This window comes from Leucopleurus acutus, assembly GCF_964270905.1.
Source record: "Leucopleurus acutus genome assembly, chromosome: 4".
Lineage (NCBI taxonomy): Eukaryota > Metazoa > Chordata > Mammalia > Artiodactyla > Delphinidae > Leucopleurus > Leucopleurus acutus.
This window is the reverse complement of record NC_139146.1, coordinates 27,825,568-27,841,871: the sequence shown is the minus strand read 5'-3', so window position 1 is coordinate 27,841,871 and position 16,304 is coordinate 27,825,568. Positions and strand designations below refer to the sequence as shown.

Here is a 16,304-nt window from a genome sequence, read left to right as displayed (position 1 = left end):
CAGAATTTAGGTCAACAAGACATTCATAGGAATGAGGACCATCACTTTTTTCACTTCCTCCTCTTAATTAATTAATATTGATTGGATGGTACATAGTTCATGGCTGTGCTAAGGCTGAGCAGATCAATATCAGCGCTCTTGACAAAACTGTCTTTTTTTTTTTTTTTTGGCCGCACTGCCCGGCTTGCAGGATCTTAGTTCCCTGGCAGTTAAAGCACTGAGTCTTAACCACTGGACCACCCAGGGAATTCCCAAAACTGTCTTTTACAGGAATGATTTCTTTTGCAGTTTTTCCTTCATTTAGTCTTTCTCTATATTTTTAGGTTGCAGTGAGTGACCAAGGAGGCAGCGTTTTCTGGAGTGCTTTCTCATAGGCTTATCTGTGGCTGATACCTGATGAAAACGGAGGAAATAGGAACTACCTCTTGTGGAGGGGAAGCAGACCTACAGTGGTCCAGGCCCTGTACCAGGTAGGAATTTTCAATATATTATTTTGCTTAGTCTTCACACAAATCCCAAGGAAAGCATTGTTGCCATTACCATCTTCACAAATGCGGAAACTATTGCCCAAGGTCACGTGTTGGCTAAAGGTCAGGATCCCGATCGCTGTCTAGACCTGTCACACTGTTTACAAAGACCTGACAATTCCAGGTCTGTGCACCTTCTTTGAGTACTATGTTGATCCTTCTGTAAAGGAAAAGATTCTCTGTGTTCCCCTCAGTGTAGACCATGGCTATTGTTATGATGTTATTTAAAGATCTATAAACATAAATCTTGGTGTACATTTCTTATGTTTATATCTCTTATGAAACCATGGAAACCAACAAATTTACTAATTAAATATAAGCACAACTATAAAAACAATTCCATCCAAATCAATATTAGTTTGATGTGATAGATTTTATATTTTTTTTCCCCTAAGGACCTCACAACACAAATTTTATACAGCCTGCCACTGTGAAGTTTCAAGTCTGGGTGCCTTTTGTATCACATCAGTATTATATGATGATGCCCACCACTTTTCTCTTTTAGATGTATTGAGAAATCTTAGGACAGTGTTATTTGGCTGTCATTAAGTGTCTACAAATAATGTATACACAGAGGGTTTTTTAGGGAAGGGGAAATACTCGTATGATTTTTTTTCTTTTACTATATATATATATATTTTTATTTTTGGCTGTGTTGGGTCATCGTTGCTGCGCACGGACTTTCTCTAGTTGCGGCGAGCAGGGGCTACTCTTCGTTGTGGTGCGTGGGCTTCTCATTGTGGTGGCTTCCCTTGTTGCGAAGCACGGGCTCTAGGCATGCAGACTTCAGCAGTTGCGGCACACGGGCTCAGTAGTTGTGGCTTGCGAGCTTTAGAGTGCAGGCTCAGTAGTTGTGGCTCACGGGCTTAGTTTCTCCACAGCATGTAGGATCTTCCTGGACCAGGGCTCGAACCCGTGTCCCCTGCATTGGCAGGCAGATTCTTAACCACTGCGCCACCAGGGAAGTCCCTCTGTGTAATATTATAATGATGGCTATATGTCATTATACATTTGTCCAAACCCATAGAATTAGAATGTACAACACCAAGAGTGAACCCTAAGGTAAACTTTAGACTTTGGGTGATTATGATGTGTCAATGTGGGTTCATCCTTGGTAAAAAAAAAAATGTACCATTCTGATGAGTGATGTTGATAACGGGGAGGCTGTGCGTGTGTGGGAGCAGAAGGTATATGGGAAATCTCTGGACCTCCTTCTCAATTTTGCTGTAAACCTAAGTGCTCTAAAAAAAATAAAGTCCTTTCAAAAAAAAAAAAGATAAATTCAAAGGAATCTCCCAGAGTATAGAAAAAAAAAGTCAAAGATTAAACAACAGTAAGGAAAAGATATTGATATTTATCAGTCCAGGAGTCCATCATCTGACCAGTAGGAGTTTCAGAGAGGATAGAGAAAACAGAGAAGATGAAAGTATCTGAGAGGTGAAGAACTGGTGAACAGATTTAAAACAACGACAAAATTCATACAAGAGAATATGACTCAGCATTAGAAGGAATGAACTGCTGAGACATGTAATTACATGGATATACCTGAAAACATGCTGAGTAAAAGGACTTGAAAGAGTAGATACTGTATGGTTTGAATTACATGAAGTTTTAAGTCAGGTCAAACTGATCTGTGGTGACAGAGTGGATTAGTGGTTACCTTGGGTGGAGAGATTGATTGAATTAGTGGGATTTTTGCATGTTTGAAAAATCATTCTGGTGGGAAGAGTGACTGGAGGCAGTGAGTTGAAGAGCTTATTAGGGATGTATAACTTCTGGGCCTGTGGGACCTGTGAGATCAGTTATCATAAATGTGTTGTGGCACTAATCTGCACATTAGTATACTTTTCCCTAGAGCACCAGCAGCCCAGGTGTAAGAAAATGGAAAAGGATGTTTAGACTAATCCATGGAAAAACGTGTAGCAGAGAGGCAATGCACCAAGGCAACTGAGAATGATTCAAAATAATGGTGACAGGAAGAGATAAAAGGCGGCTGATAGAATAGCAAGGAGTCAGGAGATGCGAGATCATGATGGGGCTGGAAAGTATGTGTAAGGGAAGTGAGGGGGAGAGGCTGTGGTCAGTGGCGTGCTGGAGTAATCTAGGGGCTGACAAATCCCAGGCAATTCTTTAAAAGTCTAGACAACATGGAATGAACTCTTAAGATGCGCTGTTTAGTGAAAAAGACCAGATACAGGAAGATGTGTATAGTAGGCTACCAGGTAAAAGGGGAGACCATTTATATGTATGTACTTGCATGTTAGTAAACTATTTCTGGAAGGAAATATAAGAACCTTATAATATCAGTTGACTCTGGGGAGGAGAGCTAGGTAGCTGGGGGACACAGGAGGGAAGGAGGCTTTTCGCTCTCTTCCCTTCTTCTCCTCTTGAATATTGACCCATGTGTATGTTATTACCTATTAAAAATATATAAATAAAATTTTAAAAACAAGGAAAAAGAAAATAGATGTGAGATAATGAATAAAAACAGAACGCAAAGTGAGGTATTCATCCTTCACATAAAAAGGTATGCTTCAAATATATATATGCTTAGGCACATATGTGAACCAGTACTAGATGGTAAGAGACACAAGCCCTATTTGATTTGTTTGTTTGTTTATTTATTAGCCGCGTGGTATGTGTGATCTTAGTTCCCTGACGGGGTTCGAACCTGTGCCCCCTGCAGTGGAAGCACAGGGTCCTAACCACTGGACCACCAGGGAAGTCCCTGATTTGTTTTAGAATATAGATGAGGGCCTCCCTGGTGGCCCAGTTGTTGAGAGTCCACCTGCCGATGCAGGGGACACGGGTTCGTGCCCCGGTCTGGGAAGATCCCACATGCCGCGGAGCGGCTGGTCCCGTGAGCCATGGCTGCTGAGCCTGCGCGTCCGGAGCCTGTGCTCCGCAACGGGAGAGGCCACAACAGTGAGAGGCCTGCGTACCGCAAAAAAAAAAAAAAAAAAGAATATAGATGAAAATGCTTAAAAAGAAGGCAATCAAAAAAGAAAAAAAAAAGTAGATAACTGGACATTCTAGATTATATTATCTAATGGCTAAACACTTAGCACCTACTATGCTGGTGCTAATCCCAAATTATTAATGCAAAATATGATTCTGAAGAGCCATTGGCACTAAAGTTATTCATGTAGCTTCTTCACAATTTATTGTCTATTTTGTTCTTGGTCCTTTTCAGTCCCTATTCAGTCAGCTCAGGTCCCTATTCAGTCAGCTTGCTTAGAGTATGCCAGCACATAAAAGCAAGTCTCGGACTTCCCTGGTGGCGCAGTGGTTAAGAATCCGCCTGCCAATGCAGGGGATGTGGATTCAAGCCCCGGTCCAAGAAGATCCCACATGCCGCAGAGCAACTAAGCCCGTGCGCCACAACTACTGAGCCCACGTGCCACAACTACTGAAGCCCGCGCCTCGAGCCCATGCTCCGCAACAAGAGAAACCACCACAACGAGAAGCCTGCGCACCTCAACAAAGAGTAGCCCCCGCTTTCCGCAACTAGAGAAAGCCCGGGCGCAACAACGAAGACCCAACGCAGCCGAAAATAAATTAATTAATTAATTAAAAAAAAGAAAAGATCGACTTTGTGGCAATAATTAAAAAATAAAAAGCAAGTCTCATACAACATCTAGACTGAGCAATTACACTTTGCCTGATGCCCTGATCCTGTACTCATGTGATGTCACCATGCGGGTTGAGAAGGTTATTATCCATTCAAAACACTAGATAAGGCCTGTGAGACCTAAAAGAAGTCACAGATGATCTGATTTTCCACCCACATCCCCTCCCACACACACCATCTGTGCTGAAAGACCTAGGATCTTTTCATGCCTCAGAATTTGTCAACCATGTGTCTTCCTCACCGTGCACATCCATCCCTCCTTTACTTCTCACTGCCTTACTTGGTCCTCAAAGGTCTGGTCTCTGCCTCACAACCCAAAGCCTGAAAGCCTGACATTAACTCTAGAGATAAGGAACCTGAGGATGTAGAGGACAATGTCTCTGAGCTCCCAGAGCATCATGGCCATGTTGGTTCTTGTTTCATTTAGAAGTGTGCATTCCAAAAGAATGGCCAAAGAAGCCCAATTTTCTTACCTCAAGAATTCCACCAAGTTTCTCCATCAGGGAGAGCTTTAGCTTGCCCCATGCAGGGGTAGAGTGATATGTAACTAGTTCACCTATACTCCACGCCTGGGCTGAGAAATACACTGCACATGTCTTCCAGACTGAACCAGACTGCTCTCCATTTACACAGGACCAGCCACAGAGTAGATGCTCAATGAATGCACTGACTTCAATGGAACCAAAGAATCTATTCCAAGAAGCCACAAATCCATCATCATTCAGCCAATAAAATCAATGTACTGGAAGTTTTGGTTTTAAAAGAAGCAATAGGTACCTTAAAACTTTCACTTAGGAAGTCTCCTTTACTAATTTTTTAACCTGAAAGTTGACTGCTTCCTGATTTTTCACACACACACACACACACACACACACACACCCCTTCATTTACTGTATTATCAAGATCAGATTTGCCCAATTAGAAAGTAGAGTAGTAAGGAATATCTATAATCAAGAGACTAACAAGAGTTTTTTTAAAAAATCAACCTAACTAGTGTTTCAGGATGAAAGGAACTCAGGGGCTTGCAGAGATACTTGGATTGTATTTTTCCTTTACTTTATAATCAAATCATGCTAATATAAACCAGAAACATAACTTGAATTAAACATACATTTCACTCATGACTAATTACAAAGCAGGCATTTCAAATCAGTGTTGAGCTAATGCTTTTAGAACAATTATTTAATTTTCAGCATCCAATATCTGTCAAGTAAATCACCAATTTCCATTTCATTCTTATTTAATATAAAAAAAATCAAATTAGTATAAAGCTATTTCACAGCTGTCTCTAAATTAAACCATAATCAAGAGCATGCAGCATTTGGGGCTTGCTTTGGCATCTCCAAATCAAACATTCTTTTTGTTCAGATATTAAAGAACAATACCAATAGTTATGTTTTATTTTGAAGTTTTAAGCCGGGCTTCGTAATCTCAGATTTTTTTTTTTTTTTTTTTGGCGGTACGCGGGGCCTCTCACTGTTGTGGCCTCTCCCATTGCGGGGCACAGGCTCCGGACGCGCAGGCTCAGCGGCCATGGCTCACGGGCCCAGCCGCTCCGCGGCATGTGGGATCTTCCCGGACCGGGGCACGAACCCGCGTCCCCTGCATCGGCAGGCGGACTCTCAACCGCTGCGCCACCAGGGAAGCCCCCGTAATCTCAGATTTTAACTTGTGATTTTTCACAAGTAACTCAAATATTGAAATGTATGTTTCTTTTTTTTTTTTTTTTTTTTTCCTTTTGCGGTACGCGGGCCTCTCACTGTTGTGGCCTCTCCCGTTGCAGAGCACAGGCTCCGGACGCGCACGCACAGCGGCCATGGCTCACGGGCCCAGCCGCTCCGCGGCATGTGGGATCTTCCCGGACCGGGGCACGAATCCGTGTCCCCTGCATCGGCAGGCGGACTCTCAACCACTGCGCCACCAGGGAAGCCCGAAATGTATGTTTCTAAGGACAGGGGTTGGCTGCAGAGTGGAGCAGAGTATGCAACATAATTATTAATTTTTAACTGACTTTTGATAATAAGAACAGAATCACCAGCTCAGCTATTACTACATTTTTGTTAATAATCAGTTTTTCTTGCATTAAATCTAAACAGATCTTCTAGTAGCAAATGTAGACCTTCAAAGAAAAATCAACAATCCCATTTTCTAGCAAAATTTATTTACCAGGAAGGTATAGATTTTTCAAACAAATAAATTGTTAATATTTTGCATAATAAATTAACCAATTATCAGGAAATGAGCCTGTTTGGTTCGGTCAAAGACGATTTTTGGTTTTAGTGTCTTTCACTGCTTGATAAAGTGAAGTGACTTACCACGCAGGCAGTGCAGTGGAGCAGAAAAGACTCCACTGGATTAGTCTGTGTTCCAGCCCTGCCTGTATCCTGCCTTGTATGGTAGGTTAGATGGATCACTTCAGTTTCTCTGACTGTTGGCTTCATCATTTATAAAACGGGGAAAATACCTGTTCTCCTCCCTAGGGATCATTGTGATGTTTGTGAAAGAATCTTGGAAGAAACCTCACACACATACCCTGTGTAAAGCAAAGGCAATTGGTGAGTGGATTAAAGCCTAGAAATTTCATTGTTTCATTATTTGATGCCTAAACTAACAGACCTTTTTTATAAATAAAAATCTAGAGAACATTCTTATTTAATTCTATCACTTACTGAGCACAAGATGGGAAACATTGTTTTAATGTTATTTCTATCTGGGGACTTCCCTGGTGGTCCAGTGGTTGGGACTCTGTGCTTTCACTGCAGGGGGCACGGGTTCGATCCCTGGTTGGGGAACTAGGATCCTGCATGCCAAGCAGCGTGGCCAAAATTATATATATATTATTGCTATCTGTAGATACATGATGGCTCTAGTTGTAAAACTGGCCTGCTACTTTGAGTATATTGTAAAATGATGAGAAATTTTAATATTTGTTGTTTATTGAATGGGATACTCCTTAAAGTTCAATTTGTGTCTATCTAACCTTGGTATTTGAGATGAAAAAGATGAAGCAGGCATTAGTCTGGATTTGGGAGATTTTTCTTTATCAAGAATTGTTATGGCCCTTTTCTTCTTGAAAATAGAAATTAAGGCCCTACTAATATTCAGGGTTCAGACAGTATGTTTTTGCTCAGAATAGATCATGAACCAAAAACAACTCTACAGTGGTCAACACCACCCAATCAGAAGAACGTTTTGATTTATTAAATTAATCTTTGAGAAAGTCAGTAGATTCCCCAGCTCCTCTTACTGAGTGAGTTTTTGAAGGAAATAAAGAAGTGAGAGCTAACTGTCCCTCACCCCATTTCTGCTGTAACAGCCTTGGAGAGAAGGAATGCATGAAGCTTGATTGTGCTCTGATGCGCAGGAGCTAGGGCAAGAGCACTGTGTAGGCTCTGACCCCTGCATGTTCACCAGACCTGCTGCACCAGACAGTACACCCTGGGATGGTGCTCTGTGAGCCAATCCAGATAGTCTCTCTCCAGGCTAGGAAAGATGAGAACCAGAGAAAAAGACACCAACACCATATCCACTGTAAGTCATGTCCACCCAGAGGGAAAGAAAGCCTAAACTGCGAATCTCCACCCTGGGCTGAGGGAAGCAAAAGAAGATAGACTGAGCCATTTCCATCTCTTCCCATTTTTTCTCACACCACTATTACTTCTTTTTCTTTTCTAAAGTGCCTTGTGTAAAGGACTGCTTAATATGGTAAATTATGCAGGTGGGCTAGAAAAAAGAGAAAAAGTTGGCCCAGAAGCAATTCTGCAACACTAATGTTTTCTGTTAATTAGGTTTTAGAACTCTGTTAACTTTAATATACTGTAAATTATACAGATATATGCAACCCCATGTTCACTGAAGCATTACTTAAAATAACCAAGATATGGAAACAACCTAAGTGTCCATCAGTGGATGAGTGGATAAAGAAATTGTGGTATACACTCAGCCCTCTAATCCACAAGTTCTGCATCCACAAATTCAACCAAACACAGATCAAAAATATTTGAAAAAAAATTCTAGGAAGTTCCAAAAAGCAAAACTTGAATTTGCCTCACTGGCAACTATTTACATACATAGCATTTACATTGTACTAGGTATTATAAGCGAACTAGAGATTATCTAAAGTATATGGGAAGCAAATCATAACTACATTGAGGCGTCTCCTCACACCGATCAGAATGGCCATCATCAAAAAATCTACAAACAATAAATTCTGGAGAGGATGTGGAGAAAAGGAAACCCTTCTACATTGTAGGTGGGAAATTGGTACAACCACTATGGAGGTTCCTTAAAAAACTAAAAATAGTTACCATATGATCCTACAATGCCTTTCTCTGGGCATATACCCAGAGAAAACCGTAATTCGAAAAGATACATGCACCTCAATGTTCATAGCAGCACTATTTACAAAAGCCAGGACATGGAAGCAACCTATATGTCCATCAACAGACGAATGGCTAAAGAAGATGTGGTACATATATACAATGGAATATTACTCAGCCGTAAAAAAAGAATTAAGTAATGACATTTGCAGCAACGTGGATGGACCTAGAGATCGTCATACTGAGTGAAGTAAGTCAGAAAAGGACAAATATCATATCACTTATATGTGAAATCGAAAAAAATGGTACAAATGAACTTATTTACAAAACAGACATAGAGTCACCACAGTCTTATGGTTACCAGTGGGGAAAGGGCAGAGGGATACATTGGGAGATTGGGATTGACATATACACGTTACTGTATATAAAATAGACAACTAATAGGGACCTACTGTATAGCACAGGGAACTCTACTCAATACTCCATAATGACATGGGAAAAGAATCTTAAAAAGAGCTGATATATGTATATATATAACTGATTCACTTTGCTGTACAGCAGAAGGTAACACAACGTTGAAATCAACTATACTCCAATAAAAATTTTAAAAAAGAATTAAACACAAATCTCTGGCAGAGGCAAGGTTATCGCATTGTAGTGTTGAATAAAATTATTTAAAAAATAAAGTATATGATAGGATGTACATAGGTTATATGCAGCACTACACAATTTTATAGAAGAGACTTGAGCATCCATGGATTTGTTATCCAATGGGAGTTTTGGAACCAGTCTCCCTCGGATACCAAAGGATGACTGTGTATATACAATGGAATATTATTCAGCCATTAAAAAAAGGAAATCTTGCCATTTACGACAACATCAGTGAACCCTGAGGACATTATGCTAACTGAAATAAGTCAGACAGAGAAAGACAAATACCATATTGTCTCTCTTATATGTGGAATCTAAAAAACAAAAACAACAAAGCAAACAATCTCATAGAACAGAGAACAGATCAGTGTTGAGATGGGGGGCTGGGGTGGGAGAAATGGGTGAAGGGGGTCAAAAGGTTAAAAAAAAATGGAATGTCAACTTATCAAAAAAAAAGTATTGCCATTAAGAAAAAATATATATATATATACTATAAATTAGAGAAAAATTTAGATATGTAATGATAAGATATAGCTACCCCTTAGCAAAGGTAGAATACCATATACCATACTATCAATCTCTTAACCACCTACTATACCTATTAACATTTATACCTATTATTATGTTCTATATAAGAATATTGCTAACTGAATTGGAAGTTCTTCTAAAGATTTTGATGTGTTCCTGTTTAAAAGGTTTCAGTAGTCTCTGTCACATTAAAATAACTGTGAAGACACATAAGATAAGTATTTGACACTCATAGCTGACCTAATCTCAGAAGTTGGGAGGAAGAGTCATGAGCTATAAGGATGACAGCACTGGACTGGGAACATGCCTGGGGGACTACCTGTATAATGCCATTAGAAATGGGCAGGCACGCCTACCTAAAAATAAAAAGATTCTCCGCTCTCCTTTATTAACTGTTGCCTGGATCAAAAATACAAGAGGGACACCAACCAGGAAGTGGGGCAGCCATACTTCTAAGTGCAGCTGCCTCTTTTGGAGACGGCTGGGATGCTGGGCCCACTCTACATCAGGATATTTGGCAATGGCTGGAGACTTTTTTAGTTGTCACAGCGTGTGGGGAAGGTGGAACTGGCATCTAAGGGGCAGGGGCCAGAGATGCTGCCAAACATCCTATGAGGCACAGGACAGCCCCCCACAGCAAAGAATTATCTGCCCCCGCATGTCAAGAGCGCCGAAGTTGAGAGATCCTGCTCTACACCATCAAGACCTCTTTCTACATCGTTGCAGAAATCAAAATTTCTTGAAAACTGACAAAATGAGACTGGATGTGGGAACTAATGGTAGCATGAGCACAGGTGGGGAAGACTGTATCAAAGTCTTGGAGTAGTATTAGATGAAAACCAGTAGGAATTAGACTACGAGCTGTGCAAAATCAGCCTGCCATATGGTGTAGATCTGAGATGGAAAGTCAACGGTCATCCAAATGAACAGGAAGTGAGTCCAAGGGCAATTCCCATGGCAATTCCCATTCTCACTTCCCAGGAAGTGAGTCCAAGGGCAATCTCCCATGAGATAGCTCTCATAAGTATATGTAACAAAAATATATCCTCAGATATACCAAGCCTCAAAAGTTATGTCATTTATACACTCTGCTTGGAAAAAAAAATTACTTGAGACCTAGCTCCAGATGGCCAAGAATGGATTGACTCAAGAAATGAAAAATAGGAATTTCCTGGTGGCGCAGTGGTTGAGAGTCCGCCTGCCGCTGCAGGGGACACGGGTTCATGCCCCGGTCCGGGGAGATCCCACATGCCGTGGAGCGGCTGGGCCTGTGAGCCATGGCCGCTGAGCCTGCACGTCCGGAGCCTGTGCTCTGCAACGGGAGAGGCCACAGCAGTGAGAGGCCCGCATACCACAAAAAACAAACAAAAAAAAGAAATAAAAAATAGGGGAAGTTGGGGTAGCAAAACTCAGGAATAAAGTTTAAATATGTGTTGTCAGATTGTACAGCTCAGAGGTAAAGCGTGGCTCTGTAATACTTCCTTTAACTATTCCTTACCCAATGTAAGGAACTGTTGAGAATCACATCTCCCTCCCTCTCTCCCTCCCTCCCTTCCTTCCTTCCTTTGTATAGTTCATTTACAATGTTGTGTTAGTTTCAGGACAGCAAAGTGATTCAGTTATACATACACAAGTATCTATTTTTTTCAGGTTCTTTTTCCTTATAGGTTATTACAAAACGTTGAGTATAGTTCCCTGTGTTATACAGTAGGTCCTTGTTGGTTATCTATTTTATATATAGTAGTGTGTATATGTTAATCCCAAACTCCTAATTTGTCCCTCCTCCCCCTTTTCCCCTTTGGTAACCATAAGTTTGTTTTCTGTGTCTGTGGGTCTATTTCTGTTTTGTATATAAGTTCATTTGTATCCTTTTTTTATATAGATTCCACATATAAGTGATACGATATTTTCTTTCTTTGTCTGGTTTACTTCACTTAGGATGATAATCTTTAGGTCCATCCGTGTTGCTGCAAATGACATTATTTCATTCTCTTTTATGCCTGAGTAATACCCATTATATAAATATACCACATCTTCTTTATCCATTCCTCTGGCAATGACATTTAGGTTGTTCCCACGTCTTGGCTATTGTAAATAGTGATACTAGGAACATTGGGGTGCACATATCTCTTTGAATTATGGCTTTCTCTGAGTATATGTCCAGGAGTGGGATTGCAGGATCATATGGTAACTCTATTTGTTTTTTCAGGAACCTCTATAGTGTTCTCCATAGTGGTGTACCAATTTACATTCCCACCAACAGTGTAGGAGGGTTCCTTTTTCTCCACACCATCTCCAGCAATTATTATTTGTAGATTTTTTTTTTTTTTTTTTTGCGGTACGCGGGCCTCTCACTGTTGTGGCCTCTCCCGTTGCGGAGCACAGGCTCTGGACGCGCAGGCTCAGTGGCCGTGGCTCACGGGCCCAGCCACTCCGCGGCATGTGGGATCTTCCCGGACCGGGGCACGAACCCGTGTCCCCTGCATCAGCAGGCGGACTCTCAACCACTGCGCCACCAGGGAAGCCCTATTTGTAGATTTTTTGATGATGGCCATTCTGACCAGTGTGACGTGATACCTCTTTGTAGTTTTGAGTTGCATTTCTCTAATAATTAGCAATGTTGCACATTTTTTCATGTGCCTGTGGGCCATCTGTATGTCTTCTTTGGAGAAATGTGTATCTAGATCCTCTGCCCATTTTTTGATTGGGTTATTTGTATTTTTGATATTGAGTTGTATTCTTTTTTTGGTATATTTTGGAGATTAATCTCTTGTCGGTCACATCATTTGCAAATATTTTCTCCCATTCTATATGTTGTCTTTTCGTTTTATGGTTTCCTTTGCTGTGCAAAAGCTCTTAAGTTTATTAGGTCCCATTTGTTTATTTTTGTTTTTATTCCCCATTACTCTAGGTCACACATCCAAAAAGACATTGCTGTGATTTATGTCAAAGAATGTTCTGCCTATGTTTTCCTCTTAAGAGTTTTATAGTATCTGGTCTTACATTTAGGACTTTAATCCATTTTGAGTTTATTTTGTGTGTGGTGTTAGAGAATGTTCTAATTTCATTCTTTTACATGTAGCTGTCCAGTTTTCCCAGCACCACCTATTGAAGAGACTGTCTTTTCTTCACTGTATACTCTTTCCACCTTTGTCATAGATTAATTGACCATAGGTGTATGGATTTATTTCTGGGCTTTCTATCCTATTCCATTAATCTGTATTTCTGTTTTTGTGCAAGTACTATATTGTTTTGATGACTATGGCTTTGTAGTATAGTCTGAAGTCAGGGAGCCTGATTCCTCCAGCTCTGTTTTTGTTTCTCAAGATTGCTTTGACTATTCGGGGTCTTTTGTGTTTCCATACAAATTTAAAAATTATTTGTTCTAGTTCTGTGAAAAATGCCATTGGTAATTTGATAGGGATTGCCTTGAATCTGTAGATTGCTCTGGGTAGTATTGTCATTTTGACAACATTGATTCTTCCAGTCCAAGAACACGGTACATCTTTCCATCTGTTTGTGTCATCTTCAGTTTCTTTTATCAGCTTCTTATAGTTTTCAGAGTACAGGTCTTCTGCCTCCTTAGGTAGGTTTATTCCTAGGTATTTTATTCGTTTTGATGTGATGGTAAATGGGATTGTTTCCTTAATTTCTCTTTTCTGATCTTTCATTTTTAGTGTATAGAAATGCAACAGATTTCTGTGTATTAATTTTGTATCCTGCAACTTACTGAATTCATGGATGAGCTCTAGTAGTTTTCTGGTAGCGTCTTTAGGATTTTCTATGTGTATTATCATGTCATCTGCAAACAGTGACAGTTTTACTACTTCTTTTCCAATTTGGATTCCTTTTATTTCTTTTTCTTCTCTGATTGCCATGGCTAGGACTTCCAGAAATATGTTGAATAAAAGTCACAACAGTGGACATCCTTGTCTTGTTCCTGGTCTTAGAGGAAATGGTTTCAGCTTTTCACCACTGAGTATGACATTAGTTGTGGGTTTGTCATATATGGCCTTTATTATGTTGAGGTAGGTTCCCTGTATGCCCACTTTCTGGAGAGTATTTATCATAAATGGGTGTTGAATTTTATCAAAAGCTTCTTCTGCATCTATTGAGATGATCTTATAGTTTTTATTTTTCAATTTGTTAATGTGGTGCATCACACTGATTGATTTGCAGATACTGAAAAGTCCTTGCTCTATACTTCCACTGCAGGGGGCACAGGTTCAATCCCTGGTCAGGGAACTAAGATCCCTCAAGCTGGGCAGCATGGCCAAAATAAATTAAAAATAAAAATAAATAAATTTTAAAAGTCCTTGCATCCCTGGGATAAATTCCACTCAGCATGGTGCATGATTCTTTTAATGTATTGTTGAATTCGGTTTGCTAGTATTTTGTTGAGGATTTTTGCGTCTATGTTCATCAGTGATATTGGCCTGTAATTTTCTTTTTTGTGACATCTTTGTCTGATTTGATATCAGGGTGATGCTGGCCTCGTAGAAGGAGTTCAGAAGTGTTCCTTCCTCTGCCATTTTTTGGAATAGTTTCAGAAGGATAGGTGTTAACTCTTCCCTAAATGTTTGGTAGAATTCGTTTGTGAAGCTGTCTGGTCCTGGATTTTCATTTGTTGGGAGTTTTTAAATTACAGATTCAATTTCAGTACTTGTAATTAGTCTGTTCATATTTTCTATTTCTTCCTGGTTAAGTCTCGGGAGATTGTACCTTTCTAAGAATCTTTCCATTTCTTTTTTTTTTTTTTTAATTATTACTAGGTTACTTTACACTCTTTTCTTACTAAGATTTTTTTTTTTTTTTTTTTTTTGGCTGTGTTGTATCTTTGTTGCTGCACAGGGACTTTCTCTAGTTGCGGCGAGTGGGGACTGCTCTTTGTTCTGGTGTGCAGGCTTCTCACTGCAGTGTCCTCTTCTGCTGCAGAGCATGGGCTCTAGGCCCACGAGCTTCAGTAGTTGTTGCCCGCGGGCTTCAGAGCGCAGGCTCAGTAGTTGTGGCATGTGGGCTTACTTGCTCCATGGCATGTGGGATCCTCCTGGACTGGGGCTCGAACCCATGTCCCCTGGATTGGCAGGCAAGTTCTTAACCACTGTGCCACCAGGGAAGCCCCTGTCCATTTCTTCTACCTAGAAGAATCTTCTACCTAGAAGAATTCTTCTACCTAGAAGAATCTACCTAGAAGAATCTTCTACCTAGAAGAATCTACCTAGAAGAGCTTAATGAAAAAGAAATGAAACATCTTATTGCTGAAGCAAAGGAAAAATTACAAGAAAAAGGTGGCAGTGATGAAGAGGAGACAGGCGATCCTTCAGAAGATGGCATGCAGCATGTCTGTACCCAGGCCCGACTTCGGGAGCCCCTGGAGGATGGTGACCCAGAGGATGACAGGACGCTGGATGATGATGAGCTGGCTGAGTATGACTTAGATAAATATAATGAAGAAGGTGACCCAGATACTGAAACTCTTGGTGAATTTCTTTTGGGTCTTACAGTCTATGGGAGTAATGATCAAGATCCTTATGTTACTCTGAAAGATATGGAGCAGTACGAACGTGAAGTTTTCTTGATTAAGCCCAATGACATTCTCATAGTTTGTGGCAGAGCCGAACAGGACCAATGCAATTTAGAGGTACATGTTTATAACCAATAAGAAGATTCTTTTTATGTCCACCATGATATCCTGTTGTCTGCATACCCTTTGAGTGTTGAATGGCTGAATTTTGATCCTAGTCCAGATGATTCAACTGGAAATTACATTGCTGTGGGAAACATGACCCCCGTCATTGAAGTGTGGGATTTCGATATAGTGGAACTCTTTAGAGCCAGTCTTTACACTTAGAAATAAGCTATCAAAAAAGAAGAAAAAGAAAGGAAAGATGAATTCCTCAGCAGATGGGCATACCAATGCTGTCCTTGACCTTTCTTGGAATAAGCTGATCAGAAATGTGCCGGCCAGTGCATCAGCTAACACTGTTATTCTGTGGGATACATCCTTGGGGAAACCAGCAGCCAGCCTTGCCATACATACAGACAAGATCCAGACTCTCCAGTTTCATCCATTTGAAGCACAGACTCTGATTTCTGGATCAGGTGATAAGTCAGTGGCTTTGTATGACTGCCGAAGTCCAGAGGAAAGCCATCAACTGTGGCGATTCAGTGGGCAGATTGAGAGTGACTTGGAATCACTTTTCACCTTGTCATTTTTTGGCCAGTACAAATGATGGTTTTGTATATAATTTGGATGCATGCTCAGATAAGCCAGTTTTTACACTTAATGCACACAATGATGAAATCAAGGGCTGTCTTGTGACTGCATCAGCAGACAAGTATGTGAAGAATCTGTCCATTTTATTGGAATATAGTTTTTCGTAGTAGACTCTTATGATCCTTGGTATTTCTGTAGTGCCAGTTGTGACTTCTCCTTTTTCATTTCTGATTCGGGCCCTCTCCCTTTTTTTCTTGATGAGTTTGGCTTAAGGTTTATCAATTTTGTTTATCTTTTCAAAGAATCAGTTTTCGTTTCATTGATCTTTTCTATGGTGCTCTTCATCTCTATTTCATTTATTTCTGCTCTGATCTTTATGATTTCTTTCCTTTAACTAACTTTGGGTTTTGTTTGTTCTTCTTTCTCTAGTT

The 16,304-nt window shown here is 40.4% G+C and overlaps 1 pseudogene across 1 annotated transcript; it reads left to right on the top strand.

Moving 5' to 3' along the window:
• Nucleotides 1-14,913: 14,913 nt before the first annotated feature.
• LOC309961095 (periodic tryptophan protein 1 homolog) lies at nucleotides 14,914-16,040 on the top strand (annotated as a pseudogene). Its single transcript has one exon. The product of its transcript is annotated as a periodic tryptophan protein 1 homolog (transcript).
• The last annotated feature ends 264 nt before the right edge of the window (nucleotides 16,041-16,304 follow it).